Source organism: Megalobrama amblycephala, linkage group LG4 (genome assembly GCF_018812025.1).
Source record: "Megalobrama amblycephala isolate DHTTF-2021 linkage group LG4, ASM1881202v1, whole genome shotgun sequence".
Classification (NCBI taxonomy): Eukaryota; Metazoa; Chordata; class Actinopteri; order Cypriniformes; family Xenocyprididae; genus Megalobrama; species Megalobrama amblycephala.
The window spans coordinates 34,915,668-34,927,810 of NC_063047.1; the positions used below are offsets into that span (position 1 = coordinate 34,915,668).

A 12,143-nucleotide genomic window follows, 5' to 3' on the forward strand; every position below is an offset into this window, starting at 1 on the left:
AGTATACAGGAAACATGAGTGAAAAATGTAAACATTTGCAGGAGTTAGTGGTTCAAAATAACATCCCTATACACAGACCTCACACTAGTGGGGTGTTTTGCTAGAAAGAGGCATGTCTGCATAAGCAAAACCTCCTAATGTGACACATCTGAAAAACAAATGTGACAAATTCAATCACAAGAGCATTATCCATAATCATTCCATAAACTGTGGTGTAAATTCTTCAAAAAAAATTCTCATTTCCAATGACTACATTGTATCAAGTACTGAACTGGACAGCTTTGTCTAAACAGACAATTCATGCTCTTCTGCTGGCCAATAAAACTCATTGAACTGTATATTCTGCCAACCATATGGTCACCATATGAGGCATAAGTTGCCCTTATTTGTGCATACATGGGGTCTTGTGCCTTTAAAATATTTTTTACACTCTTACTCACATGACTTTAGTGTTTCCCGGTCAAAGCGCAAGGAAAACATCAATATTTGCACTTTCTTGCTGGCCTGAGAAGCCCTCTTAGTCTCCATTTTCTCCTGCCTGGCATCTCAGCGGGTCTTCAGTGCTTGGTCCAGCAGCCAGAAAGGACTAAGAACGGGTATATAAACACCATCTTTCCTCTTCCCTATTCCTGGCCCCAAGACCGTCACTTAACATAAGCTATGGAGTATGTGTAAATATCCACATGAAAAAAAAAAAAAAAAAGAAAGAAAGCCAAGACACATCCTCCCCAGCTCAATGCCAAGAATCTGAGGTAAACACACTGGACAGACAAAAACTCCAGGGGTGTGTTGTCAGATGTCAACAGGACACTGGATAACTAGAAGGAACACACAGGGTTCCAGGAACAAAGACCTGATTGTACTCGTGCCACATGCAGGACCAATCGATGCATTTAATGGCCTCAGAACATCTCTGCGTTTAAGACTCTTTCTGAGGATAATGAACTGCCTGAGGAAGGGGATCAGAGCAGAAGCTGGCCATAGAAAAGGAGGATAAGGAGATAATGATATTGATTCTTGTAACATTTTGCAATTTAAATGTAACATGTGGCTAGCCAATTATTGTATGACCCTCATGGATTTGGATTGTCATGGTTGCTATGGCAACCGATGACAGGTATGGGCAACTCTTTTCATAGCGCTGCACTCGCAGGCTGGCTTTGCACAGCAAACACACAATCCATCATCCAAGACACATAATCAAACAAAATGAGGGCAAGGCACACAGTACACACAAAGCCAGAAGAAGAAATGTTAAACAATTACAACTCACTTTTCAAAAAGAAGAAACGATTACATCAAGAATACAAAGCAAAATCAATCCAGTTAATATTGGATAATATATATATATATATATATATATATATATATATATATATATATATATATATATATATTAAAGATATTAATACTTTTATTCAGCAAGCGCAATAAATTGACCAAAATGACAGTAGAGACATTTATAATGTTTACAAAAGATTTCTATTTCAAATAAATGGTGTTCTTTTGAACTTTCTATTCATCAAAGAATCCTGGGAGGAAAAAAAAATCACTTCCACAAAGATACTAAGATATGTTTTCAATGTTAATAATGAGAAGATGTTTTTGAGCACCAAATCAGTATATTAGAATGATTTCTGAAGGATCATGTGACACTGAAGACTGGAGTAATGATGCAGAAATTCTGCTCTGCCATCACAGGAATAAATTATATTTTAAAATATATTAAAATAGAATTTTAAATTGTAATAATATTTCACAATATTACTATATTTACTGTATTTTTGATCAAATAAATGCAGCCTTGGTGAGCATACTGTAAGTGACTTTTCTAAAAACATCTTACTGAACCCCAAACATTTGAATTACATCCTAATTTTATAAAAGCTAATTAATATATTTCATAGACGGTATAAATAATATACAAAAGGAACATTAAACATTCAAAGTACTGCAGACAAGTTTAGCTTCATTTACATGTATTCATTTGGAATTATAAATCAGAATAATACAGAAGCTATTAATCCAAACATGAAAACAATAAAACTAGTGCTACCATACCAAATTCCAACTGTGCAATGTTAATGTACTACAGACAACTACTCTAACTTGTGCTTAAAATAGGCCTAGCAGCACAGCAGAAGGAGACTGCTCCTTCACTGTTAAACTGTTATCCGATGATATTCATAGACATGACATAACGGTTACAGGTAATGCAATCTTACCTCACAGGAAATTATTATATAATTAATCTTCTCAGCATGAGGTCCCATGATAAGTAGAGGTTTTTAAAAGTGAAGACATTTCAGAAGCACAGTAAACCACAATTTTAGCTCTCTGCTTGTGTGGTCGTTCAAGTATTCCAGACCTGCTACAAAAGAGGCATTAAAATGTCTGGTGTACAAACACTGCCTAACCCATAACACTATAACACCATAACTGGGTTCATCTGGTGACACAACAAACTCTTCATGGAAAACTAAGCAAATGTAAATCCAGTTTTCTCATAGTAATTGTCTTCTACTTGAGGTAGTTTGTACTGTAAGCTGTTTTATTCAACCTTTCCTGAAATGATGTTTAATGGAATGAAATGAGGACAAACAGTGCAATAAGCCACGGGATTGCTCAAGACCTACTAAATGAACAGACTAAGTGCTTGTGTCCAATACACAAACCTTGGTCACAATATTCTTAAGGAGGATTAAAGTATGTATTTTGTGAACCTATACTGTAAACAGTGGTTAGAAAATAGTTATAATAATAGTTCTGCAGCACAATGACCAAATGATTTCCAAAGTTTCTGTCCTGAACAAGATGGGCAAGAGAGTTTGTCCTGTCATGGGTCAAAGCCTGGACAGTGTCAGCATAAAAGTTGTATAAAAGTTGATTCACTTGCATTCCATTCAGAGACTCTGACTAAGAATGGATGTTGCATTTTAAAAGCCCATCCAGGAAAGATGTGTTCCATAGAAGAAAGTCATGCTGGTTTGGAACAACATCAGTGTGAATAAAGGCTAACAGAATTTCCGGAGAACTATCGCTTTAAGTGTGTGGAGGTCAAGTGTTATCCTAGCAGATAATGTTGAAAAGCAAAGGCTTGCACGTGTCCCTAAAACACTTTTTCTTTCTTTACCCGTGTAAAGGAAAAATCCCAATTTCATTCCTTTTTTCGGAGGGGGAAAGTGCAGTACAAACAAACACTTGGGGCAAAGGTCACTTACCTCAGCATGTGGCCACCACAGTGAAATACCATTCTACACATAAAAAGGCAGCCATGACTTCTCTATTGACCTATATATGTCCACAATGAAATACAATAGCAGTCCCTTTTGTCTAATAAAAAGTCACAGAGGCAGGAAAAGACAGCAGAGTTAGTGGAGAAGAGTCCAAAGTGATGGAGAGTTTCCTTTGTTTCTCTCTTTTTTGGACTACATTCTCCATTGAAATATGTTGGTCTTTTTATGAAGAGAGAGAGAGAGAGAGAGAGAGAGAGAGAGAGAGAGCGAGGGGGAAAGGTGCTGGATAGCATTTGAAGAGTTCAGAATGAAAGACAGAAGAGAAACTACATTGAATGCCAACATCTGGTTCCAATAAAACAGCACACACTGTACCAACGGGAGAAAGAAGAATGTCTTGACGTGAGTCATACCCAGCATCATTTTAAAACAGTTAAACACAGTGTTGGCTCCTTGTCCTTGGTAAAGTAATTTACACATACTTAAGTAAAAGCACATTTGCTGTTTTCAATAAGATTGAAAGCATCTGTCCATGTCCAATGTGAGGAACAAAGAAGTTTTCCTTCAATGTTTCAAAGTGAGCTCACTAAAAAGTTACGTTCCCTCGACATTTCCAGCTTTGTAAGAGGAAGAGAGGAACATATTTACTGTGGCATTTCCTCCTCCAAAAGTACTATGGGGGATGGTGAAGCAAAACGGGATGAAAATGGCAGGGAATAGAAAGTAACTGTACGCCTTACAGTTAAAGTTATACTGAAATTCCTCTCATCACTCTTAGTCTAATGCCACTCATGCTTTAAGGCTTAGATTTTTTTGCATTGCCATTAAGAGCAACCAGGACTTAATGACATACATTCCCTTTAACTGAGATCATAGTTACAACCAAAGGTAAACAGAGACACCAAAGTTCACATGCCACTTAAAACAGCACAGCAATCCAACATTTTGTTTATAGCAAATAATAAGCACTATTATTTAAGGTCATAACATAGGCTATATGAGGCCCTTATCAAACTTGGGCCTCCTGTGATTCCGCTGGGAAGTCTAAAAAGTTCAGAATCAGAAATGATGCGCTTTGAATGATAAAATACAAATCTAGTCTAAATGGCAGCGTTTGGACTTCAGACATGAAGACAAGGAGCTCTAGTATTCCTGGGTGTCTACAAATTCCTTCAAAAATACTGATTATGCTGTTGCATGTATCATTTTATGCCATATTAGATACAAGTAACCTACACAAAGTGCATTTGAGTGTGGTGTCAATATGAAGCTGCTTGATAAAGGATGTGGTCATTGTTTGTGAATGCAAACATCTGTGAATTTAGGTCAGACCAGCAGCCAACATCAGTGTCATATCAAGTAGCCTACCTATTTTTACATATTTCTTTTAAAGGGGATCATTTAAAATCAACAGGTTCTATCGGCAAACAGAATAAAGATAGGGGTAGATTTGATACAGACATTAGAGATATATTCCTCATTTCTGTGAGACAAATGTCTGATTATTCATAAATGTATAGACGGCTCAACGGTAAATTAAAAATGTAACACCTTATTGAAACACGTTCGAATATCTCATTGGTCTGGTCAGTGCTAAAGCATTAGCACTTGTTACTGTGATAATGTCTTCAGTGTTTACGTGGGAAATCTTCAAATATATCCTATAAGACGGCATTGCGAAAGACAGTATGAGGACTTTAGACAGTAACAGGGCTCCTGCTGCAGTGAATGGAAACAAAACATTGTAGCCTATTATTAAAAATTATAATAATAATAATAATAAATTAAAATTTCTTCCCTTTACTCGTTTGATTAAAGCACAAGATCCATCTCGAAAGCTTGCAAAAATCGCCAGTTTTTCTGACATCAGTAGGCTACTGATTCATTTAAGGACAACGTTATACTCACCTACATTAAGACATTGAGCGGATCCTGGAGCTCGCATACTCCGAACCAGCAGAGAAAACGCGGCTTGACAATAGAGTCGACGCGTGTCCGTTACTGCGGTATATTCCCGGGATGTGGCTCTGAGATGTTGACGGCGAAGGTCTTATCCCCGGGATGTTGGCAGCTCTGAGGAATGCGCTCTGATGTTACTGCAGATTCAGTAACTCCCCCTCAAAGTGAAATTTAACCCTCTCAAGACCAGACGGCGGTTCTCCTCAAATTCACTGCGTCTACTGCATCACACAACACATGATCGTGTCATCCAATGTTTCTAATGTGCTCTCACTGGCTGTTTTTATTGTGCAATTTGCTAGCCTGTGCACTTTTTTCCCTACATCTACATCACACGTAGTGACAGTCATATTTCAGTAGGACATTACAACACATTATGCAGTTTCCAGTCAAAGAAATTATGCAATACTTGACCGTCAGCAAGCTGTACATGCTGTACTGTCAACAAAACTCTCCACAGTAGCCTTTAAATTGTTTATTTCATTGAATTACATTAACTTTCTTTTTTTTTTTAAAGTAATATACTGAGTAATTTGTTAATTTGTATGTAGGCTAATATTGTATATTTTCAGGGAAAATCTAAATTTATTTAATTTTCTTTGTTTCTTTAATTTTGTAAGAGAGACAAGGGGCTGTCTTACTGTCTTTCTACTGTACATCAGTTAGTGCTATGTGTTTTAGACTTTATATAGGCTATGTTCCCAAAATTAGAATATAATTAGAATATTGGAAATTATTATTAGAATATTACTACCTGAATTCCGGAAATGTTGGGACGTTTTTTAAATTTGAATAAAATGAAAACTAAAAGACTTTCAAATCACATGAGCAAACATTTTATTCACAATAGAACTAACATAACATAATAAATGTTTAAACTGAGAAATTTTACAATTTTATGCACAAAATGAGCTCATTTCAAATTTGATGCCTGCTACAGGTCTCAAAATAGTTGGAACGGGGGCATGTTTACCATGGTGTAGCATCTCCTCTTTACAAAACAGTTTGAAGATGTCTGGGCATCGAGGTTATGAGTTTCTGGACTTTTGGTGTTGAAATTTAGTCCCTGATAGGTTTCTAGCTTCTGAAGAGTTTGTGGTCATCTTTGATGTATTTTTCACTAAAGGTGAAAGATCTGGACTGCAGGCAGGCCAATTCAGCACCCGGACTCTTCTGCGACAAAGCCATGCTGTTGAAATAGCTGCAGTATGTGGTTTTGCATTGTCCTGCTGAAATACACAAGGCCTTCCCTGAATGAGACGTCGTCTGGAGGGGAGCATATGTTGCTCTGAAACCTTTATATATCTTTCAGCATTCATAGTGCCATCCAAAACATGCAACCTGCCCATACCGTATACGCACCCCCATAGCATCAGAGATGCTGGCTTTTGAACTGAGCGCTGATAACACGCTGGAAGGTCTCCCTCCGCTTTAGCCTGGAGGACATGGCGTCCGTGATTTCCAGCAAGAATGTCAAATTTGGACTCGTCTGATCATATAACACTTTTCCACTTTGAAACAGTCCACTTTAAATGAGCCTTGGCCCACAGGACATGGCGGCGCTTCTAGACCATGTTCACATATGGCTTCCTTTTTGCATGATAGAGCTTTAGTTGGCATCTGCAGATGGCACAGTGGATTGTGTTTACCGACAGTGGTTTCTGGAAGTATTCCTGGGCCTATTTAGTAACGTCATTGACACAATCATGCTGATGAGTGGTGCAGTGTCGTCTGAGGGCCCGAAGTTGCTAGATGTTCTCCCAGCTGAATCTTTTCAAAATTTCTTGCTTTTTCAGCCATTTGTTGCCCCAGTTTTTTGAGACCTGTAGCAGGCATCAAATTTGAAATGAGCTCAAAGTGTAAAATTTCTCTGTTTAAACATTTGTTATGTTGTCTATGTTCTATTGTGAATAAAATATTGACTCATGTGATTTGAAAGTCTTTTAGTTTTCATTTTATCCAAATGTAAAAAAACGTCCTAACATTTCTGGAATTTGGGTTATATTATTATTATTATATTTGAAATTTAAAGTAATATCACTGATCATATAAATGAATTGCACAACGGGTTGAGATGTAGCACTAGAAAACATGGGTATTGTAATAGCCCAATATATCACTTTGGTCCCTCCTTCAATGAAAGTTTATGGGATTTTTACCCTTGTTTAATCTATGATGGTTAGTGGGGGAAGCCAAAGCCAACTTGTAGAGCAAATTACAATGTATCTCTGACAGAGAAGGTTGAGATAGAAAAGTAGTGATAGTGAGGGAGAGTGAAGGAAAGCAAGGGCATTTTTTTCTCAGTGTTCCAGTTGATTGACAGTTAAATGGTCAGTATTTTTAGAGCAGGTTTTGCATTGTTTCAGAGAACATTGCCCTTGTTTTAAAATTGGATCCTGTTGAAAACAATGATGATACACTGTGAGGCGTGAAGATTAATCGAATCTATACTGTATGTCTAGTTGTTCATTCTGTTAATTTTGTTTGCAGAATTTTAGTTTCGTGTTTTTTCAAGTCTCTCATGAAGAACCTCAGGCCAGGAAACTGTTAAGATGTGGCCCTAAGGAGAGCACTGCTGCTGAAAGCAATGTTTTTTGTTCCCTGACGTCAGTGTATGAATGAACAACATGTACAGTACTACGCTGAAAAGAAATGCTTGTGTTCCAGAGTAAGTCAGAAGGGAAAAATGTTGTTTTGTAATCTTTGGCTCTAATAAAATACATTATATGGCTAAATGTGAACAATGAGAGGAAAATATTTATTAAACCTTGGTGTACTACAGGGTGTATTGTACATAGCACATACATAAATATGCTCATATTGCACATTCACACAACAAATTTTGCCAACAGATGAACTGTGACACAGGAAAGACACAAAAAGGTGAAAAGGATATGAGTGGTTGTCTCAATGGCCTTGAAATGACAGACAGTCCCTCCTTCTGTCCCTCTCACTTCCCTTTTTTTCTGCCGACTCATCAAACATGTGAAGAAGAGTCACATTCATAAAATTGTTGCAAAAATGCATCAAAAAGAGGCATTTTTTGCTCCACAATTGTTGTTGAGCGCAAAACTGTCACTATTTCTGCTTAGAGCCAAAATAAGGCAAAGGTCTAGATAACTCCCTTATCTAAAAGAACTATATGGTCCATCTCCAACTAAACTGTCAATCAATAGTCAGATTAGCAATGGTGTGTTGAGAAAAGACGACACCAGTCTTGAGATATATCGTGTCTATTAGTGTTAAAATAAACATAGCAAAATAAAAAAGCTCTTGTAAACAAAGCAGGTTTAATCCACACCAGACGTGTCTTCAAACTCTAAAGCTAACATCTTCTAAACCACTGCTTACGGGAGTCTTTATTTGGACCAATATGAAGCTTAGTTACCATAGTGATGGGTCCATAACAGGGCTGAATGCCCAGAGCTTGTTTTACTATTTGACTTTTCAAATAATGCTAGACATATGAAGGTGTTTTTCTCTGGATAGTATGTCTGAAAAACAGATTTAGAAAGGAAGTGTGGACGGATAAATGAAGGAGGGATGGAAAATTCTTTATAGGAAAGTAGGGGGTGTAGATCTTCCGCCCTGAAATGTGCTCGACTCCTCTAAGGCCAAGCTATTCATGCAAGGCTTCCCGAGTTCAGTGGTCAAATGACGTTACCTCATATTTTACAGGAACCCCTTCAATGTGTTGGGGTTTGCCAATAAAGGCCGCATTCACTGGCTCCGAGGGTCTTGCATTTATGAGAGGAAGAATCCAGTCAATTGTATGTGTGTCGAACGGTCCGACACTGGCGTGTCTTTGTTGCTGAACTGTGTTACACCAAATGTTTGGGTGGTTATGAATGAAGTAAAACATCAAAGACATTTCCTTCACACAGGATGCTCCTATGCAAAGCAACATACAAATGAGGAACATTACAATTTTTTTTACACAAGAGCTGAGATTACTCAGCACTGCAAAGTCAATAGTTTCAGGAGTAAGCTAGAGTACTAGAGAAGCTAGAGCAGAAGTAGTCTCAGCCTCAGACGTCATGCCCACGGACCGCTGGCTAAATGTCTGATGCATATGGAGCACTTAACTGGAAAAACCTCAGGATTTCTGAAGTCGTTATCTGGTTGGTTGAATTCTACAGGATGTCCGCGTGACGTGTGTGTCTTGTTCTTTAACGGTCCGTATAGAAACAAATGACATGACGCCAAACTCCCTCGTAGAAGATGAAGGATCTAGGCAGGATCAACTAAAAGCTGGATTTTCAAAAGTATGTTAAGTTTGTCCCAGGTGAAAAAAAGTACATTTTTATAATGTATTTAAAGTGCTTTATTTTCGCGCACTAATTTTGTACTTAATATACTAAAAATTCTTCTTCAGTACTACTTAAGGTAATCTTAACAACATCTAAGTGTGCTCAACTGTGCTATTTTGAGACAGCATGAAATATGAACTAAAATGTGCTTTTAATATACTACCTCTGTATTTAAAAAATATATTTAGCTACCACTTGTAGTACACTGTGTGTACTATATCTAAATATATTTTTAAATATACGCCGGTCTATTATAGAGTACCTCAGAGATGACGTGTTTTTGTAGGCCAACTCAGAAGTTAGCGGCGCACGGGTTCCCTCGATCGAAAGCCTATGCATTTTTCCCACAGACTTTTGGAAAATCGCATAAAATAAGCTCTGTGTTTAACAAAGGGTTATGACACTTACACGTTTTGTCTATCAAGATAATCTTTACAAGTTTTATACATTAACAGTAGGCTATAACATGGTCGTGGATCAACGTCACCACCACCAAGCTTCCTCAAACTTTATTTAAAGGTGCCATCAAACGTTTTTTTTACAAGATGTAATATGAGTCTAAGGTGTCCCCTGAATGTGTCTGTGAAGTTTCAGCTCAAAATACCCCATAGATTTTTTTTAATACATTTTTTTAACTGCCTATTTTGGGGCATAATTAGAAATGCACTGATTCAGGCTGCGGCTACTTTAAATCCTCACGCTCCCCGCCCACAGAGCTCGCGCTTGCCTTTAACAACATAAACAAAGTTCAAACAGCTAATATAACCCTCAAAATGGATCTTTACAAAGTGTTCGTCATGCAGCATGTCTAATCGCGTAAGTACAGTGTTTATTTGGATGTTTACATTTGATTCTGAATGAGTTTGAGGCTATGCTCCGTGGCTAACGGCTAATGCTACACTGTTGGAGAGATTTATAAAGAGTGAAGTTGTGTTTATGAATTATACAGACTGCAAGTGTTTAATAATGAAAATAACGACAGCTCTTGTCTCCGTGAATACAATAAGAAACAATGGTAACTTTAACCACCGTTAGAGTGATTAAAGAGACTAGAGCAGAAGAAAAAAATGCAGAAAAGTAAAAAATGTTTAAAATAAACATGTAAATAAATAAAATGAGATGTATTTATGGTAAATGCCTTCATGGTGGAGCACTTTAAGAATCAGATAAAAATAAATCATCCTCTCATTTAGGCCATTGGAGCGGCAATGTGTTCTTCTCACTCTGTATTTTGCTTTTCCGAGAATGCTGATACTTAAATTCCAAGAGCCGGTGAGACACAAACATGTGCCAAGTTTACACTGTCAGAGTGTGTGTGGGAGGGCGGCAGCTCATCATGAAGAGAGCATTACATCTAAACGCTTGAATCTGACAGAAAACTGCAGTTCAAATGAGAACAATTCATGAAACAGTCCTAAGACTGCATGTCAAAGATCATGAACGGTTTCTGTTTCTAAGTCTTGCATGAAAATGGTAAATCAAGGAATAATAAACAAACAAAAAATTATGATGAGCAATTCTGGTTCTTTATCCATAGATTTTTCCTACCACTTCCAATGTGAGTGGCGTAAGCAAAAACAGGTTATCATCCATAAATGGACACCAGATGTATTTCCCCCACAATGCTCATGGTTTTTACAATGACAGTCTGGAATGTATTAAATCCCATTCACAGCAGGAAAAGTAGAGAGAGAGAATGACAGAGAGAGCATTCCCGGAATGTAGGAGTTGCATCTTTTCCCAAAATTCTCTCAAATGATGTTGTAACAGATACCTAGAAGTGTTTTCATACATTTTTTTATGGTACAACAGAACAGTAAACAATTTTTCCAGTAAATCCTGACATTGTTGAGCTTGCATGTGAGTTAGTCAGTATTCTTGTGTTTGTTTACCATAGTCTTTCTGAAAAGTCACCTCACAAGTGGACACTAAAGGACCCCACAGCTCGTGCCAAACTGGTGAGGAATGCCTCAGTGGGTGACAAACTTTACATTATAATTTCCCTTCACAAACACAGGCAGTTCTTTCCAGCTTAAGAGAGGCTCCCTATTTCTACAAGTGTCTTTGAGCATTCTTAAATTCACTTAGTGTTTTCATTTCCCTGTCAGAGGAGGAAGCTAGTGGTCTTTCTCCTTTGAAGTGAGAGGCCAGTCGCTCTGAGAATCCTGGCCCGGGCTCCTGCAGTCTTACACAGCGAGCACAAAGGACTTTAAGCATTTATGTGTTTTTGTGGGTGAGAGTGTGTTCAAATCTAGAAGAGACAATGCTGCTCAAACATGAGCAAAGTACCTTTTTACACCAACTAGTGGCTGTATTAGTGTATTAGGTAGGGAAGCCTGGCTTGCTGCCCGAGGTACAACAGAGGCTGCCTTGTCGAATGCTGAATAAAATGTACAACAGTGTGCCGTACCCCTCTCCTTCTTGTCCAGTAAAACATTTCTGTGCTTGATGGAGAAAAAAATTCTTACAGATCCACATATGGAACTTATTAGTTTGCTGAGAGAAGACTAAAGTCAAGAGAAATGCTATTGTGGATCTATAGGGCACCAATCCACAGAGAGATATTAAAAAAGTGGGGATGTAATGGTAGGTATACGACAACATTTACATGCATGATCTCATCATTGTGGATTAACAT

The 12,143-nt window shown here is 37.7% G+C and overlaps 1 protein-coding gene across 3 annotated transcripts in view; it reads right to left on the bottom strand.

Moving 5' to 3' along the window:
• The window catches only part of si:ch211-204c21.1 (disabled homolog 2), a 32,589-nt gene extending 27,100 nt beyond the window's left edge, over window positions 1-5,489 (bottom strand). The window contains exon 1 of one of the 3 annotated variants that reach the window (XM_048189047.1): window positions 5,149-5,489. The gene's annotated coding sequence lies outside the window, so the exon portion shown is untranslated. Of the gene's footprint in view, window positions 1-5,144 lie in introns of all 3 variants that reach the window. The other 2 variants (XM_048189048.1, XM_048189046.1) reach the window with 2 other exon arrangements.
• Window positions 5,490-12,143: the final 6,654 nt, after the last annotated feature.